Source organism: Neopsephotus bourkii, unplaced genomic scaffold (assembly GCF_033783945.1).
Source record: "Neopsephotus bourkii isolate Nb327-2 ecotype Australia unplaced genomic scaffold, CSIRO-AGI_Nbou_v1 NB_991, whole genome shotgun sequence".
Taxonomy (NCBI): domain Eukaryota; kingdom Metazoa; phylum Chordata; class Aves; order Psittaciformes; family Psittacidae; genus Neopsephotus; species Neopsephotus bourkii.
The window spans coordinates 1,970,371-1,987,164 of NW_026901483.1; the positions used below are offsets into that span (position 1 = coordinate 1,970,371).

At 37.1% G+C, this 16,794-nt stretch overlaps 1 protein-coding gene across 5 annotated transcripts in view; it reads left to right on the forward strand.

Annotated features, from left to right (window-relative positions):
• Positions 1-16,794, forward strand: part of PCDH11X (protocadherin 11 X-linked) — a 488,779-nt gene that overhangs the window by 215,754 nt on the left and 256,231 nt on the right. The window lies entirely within an intron of this gene.

Here is a 16,794-nt window from a genome sequence, read left to right on the forward strand (position 1 = left end):
GGCTAGTAATGGATAACTAAAAGGATAGAAGAGTAAGTGAAATTAAATAAACATTTAAAGTTCACCCCTTGCTGCAAGAAGGGTTAGTTTAGTAATTTAAATACTGGCAGCTCAGTAGAAGCCCTACTTACTCTATTGTATGTGAAATGCTGAAGAAGTTCCTCAGCTTAGAAAAGAGGAGGAAAAGCTGTGGGGAAAGTGATGGAACATGTTTTTAAGAAAGAAATCCACAACAATGCAATTTCTGACAAACAGGCAGAAAATCAAGTTTTCATCCTTCCTTAAAGTACAGGTACACCCACAAGGACTATTAGTGCCATGTCAGCCATAATGGAGCTCTGAAGTTCAGCAATTATGTTGTACCTATGATGTTTAAAAATATTTTTGACAAACTGCAGAAGGTTACTTGACTGGAAAAAAAAAAAAAAAAGAGAGAGGAAAAAGCTACCAAAGCTGCACACTTTGAGGTGTTAAAATTCACAGGAGTTGCATAACTGAAACAAATGGAATTAGTCTTTTGAACAAGTACTTTCGTAAATTCTTTTAATTGGCTTATTTACCTTTAAAAGATGCTGCAATGTTTGTTACCCAAGTACTTACATATATAGCTAAAGAGTACAAAATAGGGATAACTATTAATTATATGTAGCGTTTTTATTCATATAACTAAAACTAACTGTAATAGGTGATAAAATACTTGTAAATTGATACGCCATCTCTAGTATGCCCTGTAGTAAAAAAGCATCCTCTTTTAATTGTTGTTAATATTTTATGGTATGCTGAAACCCAGTAACCACTAACGTAATATAAATAAACAGTAGCTCAGACATCTCTGGGGTGGTTTTGTTCTTCATAAGGATACTGGGCACAAAAGACGAGCTGTGAGTTCCTTGGGAAAGCAGATCTGAGCTGAGAGCTTTGGTGTTATTCCAACATAAACAAAACAGTGGACTAGGGAATTGTGAAGAATTTCAGTTATGTTAAAAGTGTTCTTACTGTCTGACCGCAGTTGTTAATGGAGTATGGACAAAGCATGCCATTTCATAGTGGTGTAGCGTTCCTGCACGCACCAGTTTGTGGTAAGCTAATTTATGCTTGCCAGAGCAAGTCTTTTAGTGACAACTCCTATAAAATGTGGTTGTCATGCTGCCAGATACCACAGTGCAAGTTCCGTATAAATAGACATGCACAGTGCAAGTTCCGTATAAGTAGACATGTCCATTCCGTATAAATAGACATGTACATGTATTCCTGGTTATCTGGAAAACCAGGATATTTATGGGTATGGGGTTTCATAGTATTGTTTTATACTGGTAGGAATCTTACAAAGAAACAAAAAAACCTTTATGCAGCCTTAATGGAAACGGTATAAAAATCAGATTCCAGAAGAATATTTTCCTCAGACTTGACTATTTGTCATGGGCTGATAACTTTAAATGCCTAGTCATCTTCACATTGAAGGAAACCTAAACACATGTGTCTCTGTATGTATGTAATCTACAAATGCCAAGAAAACTCCAGACTAGGAAACCAGGACCAAAGAAAAAAAGGCAGGATTGATGCAGCCATAGACTTGTGTTGGAGAAAACCTCTTCTGGAAATGAGCATTAATATGACAGTTGAATGTGTTATCTCACATTCACAAAGTCCTAGACAGTAGGAAAGAGAAAGCTTTCAGCTTTGTAAGAATCTTTGGAGACCTGTAATCAGTTTGCTTTTATCCCCAGTAGCAGGGATTGGCATGGTTATTATTACAGTACACATACATGAATTATAGTTTTCCATTGGCTCTGTGTGGAGGCAGCTGTGGAGGACACCTAGCAGGCAGTGCTCCGTGGAAAGCCGTTTCACTGTGTTGCCTTTGTAGTAGGTAATGAATCTGATGGAGAACTCGTCTATAACTTTTAACATTGGGGTTGACAAGGCCATGATGCTTGGGGTTTTTTTGTCAGTGCTGCATTCATAACAGCTTGTGTTTGTTGCATCTCTCAGCGAGATGATCGCCTCCACACATTTGGCACTGAGGGCAAATTCAAAAATACAAGTTTGAAGTTCAGTACAGTGTGCTGCAGTAGGGATGGTTTGTTTGGTAGTTAACTTCTCTAGGTTTACTCACATGGCTGATCAGCACTGGCTGATGATAAGGTGGATGATTTATGAATGCTAAGGGCATGGTTAGGATGAACCTGTTGACATCTAAAAGCAGAAAAGAGCACATTGAGCCTCGGGAAACCATGAAAGCTTTTTATGCTGGTGAGTGTGTACTGTGCATTAGGGAGCTGACCTTAATGACCCAACTCATCTACATTTTCTTTTTTTTCTTTAAATTCCCTGAAATATTTTTTTATTATTTCATTATTTTTTACTTCTCCATGTTATAACAGCCTACAGCTCTCTCTCAACTTGTAATTCATTCATTTCTCTGAGTCAGAAACTGGTTTTCTTATATTAACACATGGGTCTGGAACCCAGCTATCACAATATGCTCTAGCAAACACAGGGCCACAGATCTCCTGTTAGCACCTCATGGTTTCTTCCATTTTTATTATTTCTGAAACACAGTTTACCACACGGTGTAACTTACTGAAACGGTAACTGTTGAATGATTCAGTGATTCTGCAGGTTTTGCTGGTGCTGTGGTCATGCGATCGATAGTGGTTTGGATATGGGCTGTGAGGAGAACCATGAAATGCTGTGTTGTGCCCTGCCTACACCAGAAAAGTCATGTCCTCAGAGCTCTGACTTTCAGTTACTGAAATTAAGTCACTGGAGCACACATGTAGTGACATCTTGGCATAGCCTGCATGTCAGCATGAGTTCTTGTGTTGTTCAGGGGGTTGTTTCACTCTGGAGACAAGTGGTGGTTTGCCAGCTTACATCAAACGTGTGTGGACGAATGCAAATGTGCAGAAACAAGAAACGCTGTGTTGCTAAAACTGTAAAGTACACCAGAACTAACACGGACAAATGTGAGTTGTTTATGAAAAATGTGTTAGAAGTGCCATAGGGTGGAATTATCACTTATAAAGATCTCGCTCCCACAGCTTAGAATAGCTTAAAGGTGCTGGAAAATAAGGTTCTGCACAGCTCTCTGGAGATTGTGTCTATTTTGTCTTAATTATTATAGCTCTGAATATTGTTACTCTTTAATGCCATGTTGAGAAATCCATGGTGTTCTCAGCACTCCAACCATACAGCACACAAGATATCTTTTTTTTATGCCCTTAAAAACCAGCTTAGTAATTTGATTCCCCCCCCCCCACCTCTTGAACTAGAATTTTGTGAACAGTTGCCATTTAATTTACATGACCTACAAATACACCCATGTGTGTCAGTGTATATATCCTCTTATTTCATGTGTTTCATCTTCTTCTAAGATGAACAGTGCCATTCATCTTAATATTTCTATAGGAGAGGTATGCTTACCTTATCCATATCCGTTTTCTTTCTGTCTCTCTGATCTAATGATGTGGTGGTCATGCTGAGCTACAAAACTGTCTTGTGCAAAGTTACTGAGTTGCTCTAGAATCTCTGAACAGCTTGATTTTTAATTATGGTCCAGATTGCTAAGGTATAACAGTTACTCTCAGTACATCTTCCTAACTGTGCCCCTTAGTGTGGCTGATTCTAGTTATTAGTACATTGAGACCAAGTCCTAGATCATGATCTTAGGCTTTCTTTTTTTTTTCCCTAGTACAGGGAAAAGATCTTTTTTTCTGGTACTCTGTAACAGTAAGGCAAATGGGAAGAAGTAGAAAACGTATTCCCAAACTGTAAGATGAAAAGGCATAAACTGAGAGTTCTTCACTGTGGTGCATGTCCGTGTGTATATGTGGATGGAGGACCTCTGCTGGTTTAAGTAACTCCTTTGTGTGGGGCAGTGTTGCTGTCATCTCCGCGGGCAGTGATGGCAGTGAGACTCAGAGTACTGACAGGTCCATTGGCTCTGTCTGAACCCAGCTGTGATGGCAAATGCTTAATATAAAATGACTCTTTCTCCACTGCCAGAGATAAATACCAAAAAAAAAAGGAGGAGGATGATTACAACTTTTTTCTTGCAGGCAAGAGGTAATCCTTCAGAAAAGTTGAAGGAGTCAAAGGATTGATTTGTTGGGAAGGATAGTTAGAGGAGACAGCAAATCAATTTACTGAAGTTAGAGTTTTGTGGGAGTGTCTGCTAGGACTTGTGGCTAGGGAGGACGAAGTTAAATGATGCCCCAAAATAAAATGATGTAGATAAAGGTGTATGTCTCTGAAATGAAAGGAAGGAATGTAGAAGTAAATGCACATTGCAAAGCAGCAAGGACATACTCTTGTGCTTGGGAATTTATGATAGAAGTAAATTAAAGAAGCCAATTGTTGGCAGAAAATTGCTTGAAGAAATTTTATGAACTAGAGATAGCTTCATAAGGACTGAGAAAGTTTAAAAAAAGCAAATCCCAATATGTTTCTGGGAGAGAAATGTTACAAGTTTTTAGAGTGAATCTGATTTCTGGTTAATATTAAACTTTTGTAAGGAGATAACTATTTAAGTCTTTACTTGGAGCGGTGTAATTTCCTTTATAGCCATTTTAGCTTTTTATGATATGATACTTCCATGCTAATTTTTGCTGAAACAGAGTGGTTTCCCTAAAGTGAATCCGTGGTATCTTAAGCTACAGTTGAGTATTTTTCTAAAGTAAGAGCTAACTGTAGGGAAAAAATTGTAAATAAACAGAAAAATTATATTCACAGTGGGTTCTTTTTCTATAAATCTTGTTATTTTTTGTAGTAGTTCATGCATTTAGAGGTACAATCTGAAGGGAATTTTAAATACGAATTCTGTATGATTGACATTTCATCTAGTGAAGAGTGATTGTAGATTCTTTGGATGATGAATTGGGTAATAGGGGAAGAACATATGATTTGTGGCTTTACTGTGATTCATTGATGTGTTAAGAATAGAAGTATAATGTGTCATGATACTTTGCTGATTTTTTATTTACTGCTTTTAACCTTTTTAAGGTTAAAAAGAATATAAAAATTCACTACTGTAGCATAGTTCTTTAAAAATTTCCAGGAAACAGAGAAGTGAGTTTATCTAAAATTCCTTACACTCAGGATTCAGGAAAATGCTGGATTAGGTCTGTTGTATGGAACATTATAGTTTATCATGCATATTTAATGCAGAAAATAGCTTTTCATTTTTTTATTTGATCTTCAGCTTTTCGAAGTCTTCCTCCATTCCTGTTGATGTAGCTTTTGTCTAACATCAGTCATGTGGCACGTGCTTACTTTGCTATATATCAAAAGCATTTGGTTTTGAGGGAACTCTTTTATGTCGTTTTCTTTGTATGTCATTTACCATTTTCATTAATTATTTTAGCTGTGATTTTTATATTTGCAGTGGTTAAGTTTTCTTAGCATAATAAGTGTGTGTCTACAAAGGAGAGCAAATGTATTTTCATTCCCTTTTTCAGAAGGTTTGTCTTTTTATGCTTTTCAGTTAATATCTTAATAAGCAGTGTCTCTTGGCACCCAGTGACTGAGCAGCAGTGACACTTTTATTCTTCTCTTTTTCATTTTTATTTCAACTGTTTGCTGAAGAAACAGAATGGGATGATTGGTTTGGGATGTTGTCAGCACAGGTTCCTTGGGCTGGCTGATAGAAATCTTGGTGAGTGTACTTGTGCCAGGTATGCTGCTGCATCGGAATTGAACATAGAAATTTTGAAAGACACGAAAAGTTTGATGTTTGGTTTTAGAGTTCCACTTCACTAATATTGAACAGTAGTGTATGTGCTCAGCCACGAAGGAGGATAGGGAAGAGAAGCTGGTGCATTTGTATAGCCAGCCTATCTGTACTGCTTGTGATTGCCTGGAAAATTCCATTTGGTTCAGTCAACAGCTTTTATGCAGCCTCTTCATTCTTTGCAATGGTTCCCTTTGAGATAAGTCTGGAATAGTAAAGAAAGGAAAAACGTTATTTTTACTTTTCAATGCTGAGACTTTATACATGTAGAAATAGATCATAACAGCTTTGCATTCTCATAATAATGGGGTTTCATCTTTATTTATTTGTGTTACAGTGGGACTGACAAGAATATTTAAAGGATTGTAGGACAAAGCATTTTCCATTTCGCTACTTCAGAAAGATATCATTTAAATAAATTTTGATTTATCTCCTTGATAGTGTTTCAATTTCCACATAATATTAAGCTATACTTGTATATTAAAAAAAAAAAAAAAAAGAATAATCTGTAAAAATAAAGAATACTGATCCAGAATTTTTTTTTTTTTTTTGTTAATTTGGGGGTGGGGGGCTGTGGAGTGTGTGTGCAGTGAGCCTTGGGCCAGTATTGCCCCCCAAAAAATTGTTTGGCATAAATCCAGATCTTTTATATCACTAGTACCTCATCAGGTGTATAAACTGGAATAACAAAAAACTCAGAGAACATAAATGTCCAAGGACCACTGTCCTATAAGTTGTGTTTCATATTCCTTAAGATTTTGAATTTATACTAGGAGGTTTAGTGCAATAATCCTGACATAACAGAATGTTTTGGATTTTTTGGGGAATACATATAGGTAATGGAGAAGATCATATAAGACTTGCATAACCCTTTAGAAAATTACGGCAATCTTTTTAAGTGAAATTATTCCCATTCTACTGCATATGGACATAATAATGCACTTAATAATCAATTAATAGAAGTGGCTGTGTATGATTTCACTGCTATATATTGTTTCACTGAAAGTGTGCTTCGTCCAGGACAAGTACCAACTCAGTGTAAATAGTTTAAAAATCCAATGATAGCTATTTTCTGTGGTTTTGCTGTTGCTTTTTACCTGTTCCAAATGTTTATTTGCACATCTATTAAGTCAGATATGCAAACCCCTCAACTTTAATCTGAATGATGCTTCAAGGGATTTTATCTGGTTAACTGTTTCTAAAAGCTCAAATTATTCCAGAAGTGCATCATGTGGAAGAATTAAAGCAATTCCCCTTAATAAACGAATTGCTGTTTTCCTTAACACATATAAGGGCTCTGCGTACAAAATAGTAGCTCTTTTGATATTGTTTTCCTTAATCTACTAGGATGTATTTTGTTCTACAAAATAAACTGAAGAGGGTGATTTAAAGGGATCTCTGTTTCTAGAAGTTCATATCTATGTTCTTCTCTACACAAAATTCCAGGTTTTGCACTTCTTTCTAACAATGTGTAGAGTTTTGGTGGAAAAAATGATTATCTAAATCTTGCAGAGCTTCCCCTATTTCTTTGTAAGCTCTCTTAAATGGAAGCCTCTGCTATCATGTCCTCACTATTTTTGGTGTTCAAACTAGCTAGAATTAAACGAGACCAGATAAGTGTACCTGTTAATCATGTTTTGGGTTCAGCATTAAAAAACCTTTTATAAAGTTTTTGCTGAAATTCCCAAAGTTCCATATTCACCTGCTTAGGACCAGAGCCTGTAACTGGGATATCCCTTATTCCCTCAGGTTTCATGTGCCTTGTGTCTGTAGCATTCTGCTGGGAAGTCTGATGCAGAAAAAGAATTAATTGCAGTAATTGAGAAAACAGATTGACTTATGCAGTGCATTGCTTAATCAGAGTGACCTCTACGATATAATAGAGTTTATGATGTAAATGGTTTATAAAAAAAAATTATGATGTAAATAGTTTATAAAAATCTTCACAGCAAACCTTATTAGCACAATTAAATATGTGATATCAAGGTAGGTTTTTTCCTGTAACTTTACAAGGGATTCCTGACATGGAATGAAGATGGAGTTGATATAACATATGAGTACTGGGGGAAATGTGTTTTGACTTTGTGTACACTTGTGGGAAGCAGATCCCCTTTGGAACAAGTAAATAAGTATTTTCATACCGTTTTTCTTGATGGAAAGTTTACGTGTTTAGTTGTCCAAGGGAAGAAGTTGCAGGGAGGCAGATGGGCACCAGTTTCTTTTGCTTAACAAGAATGCAATGCAATTTGAAATGGATTTTAATATAATAATAAGATTTCAGACTCTATCCTTACCCCATGTGAAGTAACGCTTGATAGGAGTATGTGATTACACACATCTGTGCTTATAAAAAGAGTTGCATACTGGTTTTACAAGTTCTGCTGATCTAGCCCAGAGAAATTCTTGCCTTAGGCAGGATGATGGATCTCCCTTGTATTGACCTGCCTTAGAGTAGATGGAAGTAATCGTACTTACACTTACCCTTGGTGACTCCTACATGTGTTTCCCTGTTCTTTTCTCTTTTATGAGTTACACTGTTTGTGTTGTCTGAATTCTGTACCATAGGCTAGGATACATGGTGAATAATTTACTCTGAGACTTGATAAGAAAAAAAGTTATTTTCAAGCTTACTTCTTTATCTCTTGAGGGATTATTTATGGTACAGGTACCTGTTCTGAACGTACTCTTGCCACCTAAAGAACAAGCTTTTTATTTTACTTCATATGCTATAAGTATACAGTATGCACTAGAAAAATCAAACATACTTCCTAAGACAAATAGTCACAGCTGGAGATAAGGAATATAAATATGATGACATCAAATGAAAAGAGCTGATGATCCAACAAAGTTTCTATAGATCGTCTTGTCTCTAATGTAAGGAGAATTGCAGATTAGTCTTGCTGCTCTTTATAAGTAAGCCTACTTATCAACTTTCTGGAAAAATCTAATTTAAGGTGGCACATTTTCCTTAGTTCTGCCACACTTCAGAGCTTCAAGTATAAAGGTTTGTCAGCCATTCTCTCCTGGTTATAATTGGCATGTGAGATTCTTGTTCAGGCCTTTCTCTACCAGCCAGGTCCGGGCTACTCCTGGCTGACACTGATAATGTAATTTTAGTTTCTTGATTAGTAAAGCCAAAAAACTATGAAGCTTTAGCTTTTAACAGCTTTATCCAATATAGACTTAATGTTCAGAGAGAAAGCAATTTAAATTGCAAATGTTCATTGTAAGAAGCTGGATTTCTATAAAGTGTAACTTAGTCACACCATTGAGAAAGATGATGACAAGCCCCAGAAAAAAAACACATTTGGACAAGGTGGATAGTGGCAGAGACTATTGCTATTTTTTCTGAACAACATACAGGGAGACTATTTTTATGAAGGGATATAACAAGAGATATGAATTTTAAGAACTCTGAAGAAAGTATGCAGGAATATAAAAATTCATAGTTTTGCTACCATGTTCTACATTTTTAACATGATGCTTTATATCCGAGTCACAAAACGGATATGTGTACATTTATATTCATTCTTTAAAAGCTAAGTAGAGCTCAGGCAACTAAAACAAGCTGTTTAATATTATGTGTTTTATTTTTTTCCCCTTTCACTTGATGTAAGAATACCTTAGCATATAATGTCACCTTAGTTTTATATATGTAAATACTTTCAAGTCAGAACATGCAGTATGAGCATATTTTATCAGCTATTACCACTAGGATTTTTACATATGCGAACTGAAAAAAAGTTGTGTGTTTATCAAAATATTAAGTAATTTTGCTCCTTTAGGATTGTCTGGATTTGGTGGAATGCCTCAGTTCTTATATCAGTAAGTATTCAACTATGAGTTGATTAAGAAATTTTTATCGTTTCTGCAATTTGGGAAACTTGTTTAATTATGTTAGCCAATATGTGCAAGATACAACAGAAGTGTAACACAGTATCTGTTTATTACTTAAATATAATCAGCTGAACAACAAAGTCTTCAATAGCATATTCTCATAGATAGGCATTTTCTGAAGCATTCTAAATGCTGATACTCTTACCAAGCACTTTAGGATAATATTGTGCAATTCCTGTGCATGACATTTTGAAAAGACTGGAGCTGTGAATATCACACCTGGTTGCTTTTAAGTCAAAAGCTTTCATGTGCAGGAAAGAATGTTTCAATTAAAAAAGTGAGGGAAGGGGGAGGTCATTTGACAGTACTACATTGCATTCAAAATCATGTACAGGAAAAGAAAATTAGAGCATATTCAAAAAGGTGCTGACTCAGAGCTGAACAGAGACTCAAACGTCTGTATCACCTGTTCAGCATATTGATGGACCACAACATTAGTATCAAACTGACGTGTCAAGTCTCAGAACTTGGTGGTCTCAGTGTTTTGATTTTCTGGAATTTTGCTGTTGGTTTTGCTCTGTGTTGTTGCCAGCCACTTGGTTTTTCTCTCCTTTGTTCCCACTTCAACTTTCTTATCATTTACTGTCTGAAAACTATAAATTCCCTCTACTGTAATTTCAGCTGTGAAGCTACTGTGTAAGATTACAAATAATAGCAGCAGGTAGAAAGAATTTCCACACCTTAGTATACTGACATTGCTTTGTGCTTTTCCATGTGAACTGTATTTGATTTACAATTGAAAGTATATATATGCACTTGTAAGATTAGTGAGCATTTAATTTTTAATACTACACACAATATTTGACATTTCACTGGGGATTCAGAGGAAATCCTTTCTCCTTGCATAAAACCAGTAGGATGCATTTACCCTAAAATTTTCCTTAAAGTAGATAACTTTCTAGTAATACTTGGAATAATTTTTACCAAATGACATCTCGTCTCCTGTGAGGTGCTTGATCATTGAATTCTGAAATACATATTTGAGTTTTGCTTATGGTTGGGTTTCTTTACAGAAACACTTAAGAAAAGGAATTTGCCATGTGAAGATTCACCATGTATGTATGGATTTGCTAGCTTTATAAGAAGCATTGTTCTTCTGTGGATGACCTCCTTGCGCAGAATGATAGTTTTATCCTTCTCTGCATCATTATGTTTGCTGTACAAAAATCCTGCTGTGCTACATCATAATAACATGTAATCTTCTTGCTCAGTTTAGCTGAGATTTAAGGAGCTGCTGTTCATGGAAGCAGTTTTCTAAAGTCTGATCTATAATTTACCAGAATCAACCAGGCAAAAGAGCAAGAGGCTTTATAAGAGGGATACAGCCCTTAAAACTCTTAAATGAAGATTAGTTTAAAGTTTTACAATCCGGTACAGAACCATCTGGCAAATCTCATGTCAGGCTTTTATAAACCTCTGAGCTTTCCTGGTATGCCGCAGTTATTCAATCCCCACCCCACACCCTGCCTTTATCTCTCATTTGTCTGTCTCCTGCCGGGCAACTGCTTTACTCATAGACATGTTGGAACAAAAGAAGGAAATAAGTAAGTGAAGGGATGGTTGTTCTACAGTAGTACAACAGTTGTAAATGCTGGAGGTTGTGGGTGTGCTCTACCTCTGGAAATCGTGCATTAGGTGATTTATTGCATCTTTGAAGAGGTACTTGCAAGATAAAAGCTACCTGTTGGCAGAACCATTACAGACTTGCTGGGTTAAATTGTGGATTTTGAGGCCATGGAATCACTTGGAGGATGTTTCACAAGGCATTTTGATACTTCCAGAAATGGGGCTGCAGTTGTTACAACCGGAACAGGGTAGAAGTTGTCTCAGTGGCAAGTCCAGGCTGCCAGTTGTTCCCATTGCTCTTAAATCACATTTCAGGGTTCTGGGCTGTGGGTTCCTCACAGATACCTCTACAAAGGGTTTTTTATGCGAGTTTCAAACTGTGGGTTTTTTCTTTGGCAAAAGAAAGACCTAAAGCATTTTTTGACCACGAAGTGAAAACCTCCCAGTATGAATCCGTACTGACATCTTTAGTCAGCTGTCCTATGGTTTCCCCATATAATTATGTCATAAAAATTTACTTTCATATTTATATAAAGCTTAGAAATGTGGAACAAAATAATCGGTTCTAGCAATATGTTACATAAAATTAGACTTTCTTCACTTAAATTAACTCTTCTGTTCACCTTTCACATGAAGGATCTTAGGAGGTTGAAGGAGAGGACTGCAGGAATCCAATTACCCCAAATCAACTTACAGGCAAGAAGGAGGCATTGTTGATGGAGATAATCTCCTTCTCAGGCTTATAGCATTTACCTGTCTCAGTGTGATAATAAAGATGTTCTGCCTGGACAGTGGAATTAGTGTATGTGATTTCCTGATTATAATGTGGGACAGGAAATAAGTAGTAAAGTCTACAGTACCTGTCTAAAAATGTAGCTTTTGGCTGTATACATGAAACATAACTAGAAAAAAAAACAAAGATGCCCCAAATAAACATGTGCAATCCCAACTAGACTTCAATAATGTAACATAGCTAATATGCTACTTAGAAATGTATTTTGCTGTTTGCTACCTGAATTTTACTTCAAGCCATACAGGATTTTCAGCTTGCAAGACAATTTCATAAAGCGCTTCCTTTCCTCTCCTATAAAGTGAAAGAGTTGAACACTTGGAGTCAGATGATCTTTATGCTGCCATAGCAATTTTGTAAGGCACCAGAGAAAAATGCATCGTATTATCTTTGAATTTCAGTCTGCTTTTGCTTCCCACAGCAATCAATGAGTGTTAGAATTATTGGTGGTAGTATCTGTCTAGATAATTTTAGGGCTTTTCCAGAAATCAAAATACATAAACTAAAATTGTCATCTTGTAACTTTTTCCTTTCCTTTTAACTCTGCTAAATCCAGAATTATTTTGAAGAACAGGAAAAATCTGTCAGTAGGGAAGCAGGATGACAAGGAGTTCACACCTAGCGCAACAGATCCAGTAGTTAATATTGGAATAAAAAGTTTGAGGCCAGAACAAATTCCCTTTGCAGCCTGGAAAAGTGATAGTAATTGAAAAATTAGTTCTATCCATGGGTCAAGTTACTAGAAATTTTATGATTATGTTAAAACCCCAGGTCACGAGCTGAGGCCAGGCACTGAGTATAATTTATCTTCTCTCCAGCAAAAAGGGAAGGACTTTCCTGCAATTTCACAGTATGTATTTTGCATTAGAGGTGGGTACCTGGCAGCTTAGGAGCCCTGGCTGTAGGAAGCAAAGGAATACAGCAGGCCCTGTGGCCAGGAGTGCAGCTTGAGCACAGTTTGACAGGGAGCAGGCAGCTGCCTGTGTCTTTCGGCTCCTGAGGAGCAGGGTGCTGTTAGCATGTGTGGCTGGGCCTGTTGCCTTCCTCTGGTTGCTGCTGGTGTGATGCACTGGGGAGAGGCAAAAGGGAATACTCAGTGGGTGGCTGTCAGAAAGGATTGCCAGGAATGGGCATCCTTCTTCTTCAGCCACCTGCATCGCACCTTCCTGACCTACACTGGGGATTGACAGGGCAGAATTGACAGAGCAAGATGGACTAGGACCTTCAGGCAGAGAGAATGGGGTTGAGTCTGAGGGAGAAATCAGTTTGAGCAAAATAGCAGTGTTGTTATGGATCAGCCTAACCTGTACAGACACCAGGAGCCAAGTAGTGTAGAGGGAGGATGCCATCAGACGGGAGATCTGTGAGCAAGCAGCTCTTGTAAGATTAGTTTAAATAGCTCAGGTGCACAAAAGGTTTTCCTCTCGTATTTCAGAGTGGGGACCACCAGTGTGGCATCTTAAAGGTAAAAATGAAGTCTGATTTAAAATGCTGACTTTCATAACCTTTAAAATCTATTCTAAGATTTATTTTCTGGTAGATTTCGGAAGCCTGTATATTACCTGTCAAGCTGTCATAAGTAATTATATGTTTATTAACTTCTTCCTAATAAACAACAGGAAATATTCATGATGAATTTCATTTTTTCCCTAAAAAATATTTAATAAGTACTTTGATTAAATATTAAAGCTTTCTTTTGCTGTTACAACTAGAGAGAAAATCCTGAATATCAGCAAGATATCTTTGCACAATGTTTTTGCTACCTGCTCATTATGCTAGACTTTATCGATTGCTAACATAATTGATTAGGGTAATTTCTACATGGTCAGGTGGAAGTGATGTGAGTGGCTGTTTGCTGACTCAGCAAACTGAAACCTCTTTCATACTGAAAATTGGACTTTCTGTGGATAGACAGGATTGCCTGGCCTTGGGGAACAGTTGACAGTATTGCATTTCCCATTGGGCAAAAGGGATTACTGAGATAAAGGAAACTTACAGCTAGAAAGACCTTATGTATTTTCCTGTCTCTTTTTGCTTTACCCAGTGCCTGTGCCCAGGGCAGTGATACAGGGTGTCAGATAATGATTGAGAGCAAAATGAGTCTCCCTCAATTCTGGTGGAGGGGGGAGAACTCAGAACGTGTTGGATGAATGGAAGGAACTGAATCAGTTGTCCGGATATGCCTTGCGCTTATGGAACGGTAGTTGGCTGTAACAGAACTGACAGGTGGTTCATCAAACATGAAAAGAACCTAATTTATTCCAGAAGTCAAGCCTGCCTGCTAGAGAAATTGTAATCGGAGCGTGTACAAGAGCTAAGGGAGCTTTAATGGCACTGCTGAAACCATAATGTAATATCCAGGTTGAAATCATTCCATCTTTATCTCATTATGAGTACAATTTTCTTCTATGTGTGAAACTTAAATGTCAAATTGAGGAAGTGGAGGGAACATAAACAAAAGACCATGGGCATATTCTATTGTTCCTTTAGAAGGATTGTAGGAGCTACAGAAGGCTGTGGAAAGATGCTCCAAGCAAAACTGGGGAATAAAGGCTTCCAGAAACTTCCCACTTTTAGTAAGAGCTTCTTTATCTGTGCTGGAAGAAAGAAGTTCCCGGGAGGATTGTCTATCATTACCACATTCTGCTTCTTTAGAAGAGAGAACTTGTGAATAAGTGCTGCTTATGTGATCCATTAAGAATATGTGTATCTCTCAGTGAGCAGTAAGTAGGGAGCTTGTACACTAGAAGCACAGTTGCTGTAGTAGCAGGTACTTAAGAGAAGGTATTTGAGTTCTGCTGCATGCTGAGTTAGTTAGAAGCTGCAGGAGATGTGCTGCTTGTTAGCGGTACAAGCGCTGGGTCAGTGTAAGCTGCCTTGTGTGTAGTCACAGTGCACATATAATATGTTTTCTACATGGACAAGGGGCAATACAAATACACTTCCAGGTTCTCCATGGCAAACCATATCAGTGCTGTGTGTTCGGTCTTTAATTTCTAGAGCTCAATACCGTTAGTTCTGAAACAGGATTGTAAACACGGAGAGCTAGAAGGATGATGTGGACTGTGTGTGGAAAGCCTGTAGGGCTTGTTCTTGTTTTTTTTTTCTTTCTTCCTAATGCTTCAGGATGCAGGCAGCCGATAGACTGGCAATTGCCCCAGAATCTGGTCTGTTTTCACTCTCACTGCGTTTTGTCACTGGTTTCTGATGCTTGTCTTTGGAGGGGTGAAAGGGTCTCTTTGAGTGCTGGGTAGTGGAAACAGTAGGAAGTAAATTAAGAGCAAAAGGGTGTTAGCAAGGAACTCAGCACTAAGAGGGATTTGAGTCTTCACTGAGTCATATGTAAGATTTAGAGCATGGCTTTCAAGTGTATCTCAAACATTAAGTATTGTCTCACCTAAATGTTTTTTTTTGCATCCCTTTTTGTCATGTACTCATACACTTTCTTTTTCCTTTTCTCTGCTCTGAACTAACTGGACAAATGCTGTTTAAAAAATGATGCGAAATTTCAAGGAAAACTCTTTATCAAGAAACTGTGATTTTTACTGTCAGTTCCTAGCAGGTTATCCCATATGGAATTACTATGGTATCTTGGCACCACAATCGATACATTTAATAATTTTCATTATGTGTTTGGGTCCTTTTGATGTTTGATTATTACATTTAAAGAAAGATTATAAGGTAGACTATATTTGCTTTTGAACATATGAAAAACACAACCTTCCCTTTCCAGATGCATTCATTTTAAGTCTGTTTAGCATTCACTAAATCTGTGGTTATTCCTTTTTTCTTTCGAAATGCACTTATTGTTCTATTTCAAGAATGAATCGTGTTCTATTGCTACCCCAAAATCTAGCATAACAAAAATGGTAAAAATGATTGCCTGTAATTTATTATTACAGGCAATCCAACCTGCGAAAACAAAATTGCCATTTAATAAGGTGTTTTTTGAAATGAGCTGTGTGAATGCTCAGTGCTGACTGAAATTGCCCATAAATTCTATATTTAAAAAAATAAAATGTTTCCTTTTAAGTGTCCATATTCTACTGTTATGTGACAGAAAATCCAATGGCATATCTTCCCCTCTCTATGTCAGCCCTTGCAGTCTCCATGGGCATTTAGATCACTCTGATGTGAGACTTGGATAAGATGCTATTTATATTACATATTTGGATGTGTCCAAGGCCATATCCAAAAGATAGTACATTAGAGATGTATTTCAGGAGGAGGGAAATCCTGTCATTACTTACAGTATTTCAGCAGAAGACTTTTTATGTGAATGTCATTGTTTCCATTTTATGATAGAAAGAATTTAAGGAGAAAGAAAATATGAGATTCTTTGGGGTATTTTTTTCAGCAATACATGAAGTCCCTTCACTGGGAAATTCATATGGAGAAAATTAAAAGGAGCCAGCAACTTATTCACTGCTCAGTCCCAATGCTTAAAAATCTGACAGATTTATTCTTGAGGCAGAGCAATTACAGACAATAATAAATAATTGTGGGATATTTTGGTAATATGGAAAAAAAAAGTGTAAAGGGGTCAGCAAGTCTGCTTCTTTGAAGACTATTTTAATCTATCTGATTATAGAGACTTTTGGTATGGGGGGTTGAGCTTGAAATACTGCAAGCTAGTGGAAAGTTGAGGAGACAAGAAGCTGTTAGCTGCTCAGACTTCTGGCTCCAGCTCCGAAGAGCATTAACGTAAAGCAAGGGCTCTCATCTGGAAACATAGGTCTCTTGCCCCAATAATGCAGACTTGGAAAAAGTTCTCCATAACACTTCTCGTAATTTACCTCTTGAAGTCTGA